Source organism: Chiloscyllium plagiosum, unplaced genomic scaffold, assembly GCF_004010195.1.
Source record: "Chiloscyllium plagiosum isolate BGI_BamShark_2017 unplaced genomic scaffold, ASM401019v2 scaf_29335, whole genome shotgun sequence".
In the NCBI taxonomy this organism is placed as follows: domain Eukaryota; kingdom Metazoa; phylum Chordata; class Chondrichthyes; order Orectolobiformes; family Hemiscylliidae; genus Chiloscyllium; species Chiloscyllium plagiosum.
Genome location: NW_025205702.1, coordinates 3,458 through 3,883, shown reverse-complemented (window position 1 = coordinate 3,883; position 426 = coordinate 3,458).

Sequence of the window (426 nt, the reverse complement as noted above, 5' to 3'; positions counted from 1 at the left end):
ATGACAGAGGCAGGTGTGGCCAGGTACAGTCTGACACAGAGGAGCCTGTTTTGGTAAAAAAGGCAAAATGATTTAAAAGTACCACGTTCATGGTACGGGGAGGAGGGGAGGGGGGGGGGGGGGGGGGGGGGGGGGGGGGAGTTGGATAGAATCGTTAAACGAGACTGAGAAGGCAGAACACTTGAAATAAACAAAACCACATCAATTACAAAAACAAGGAGGTCGGACAAGTTCTGTTAAACTTTAATAGACTGCCTTCGAACCAGAGGCTTACACCCGAAACAGCGACCTCTCCCCCTCCTGACTCTGCCCGGCTTGCTGTGTTCCTCCAGCCTCCTGCCTGGACACAATGGAATCAAGGAACATAATACCAAATAGGAGGGGTTGGGGGAAAGGGGTGGGGGGAGAGGGTGGGGAGAGGGTGGG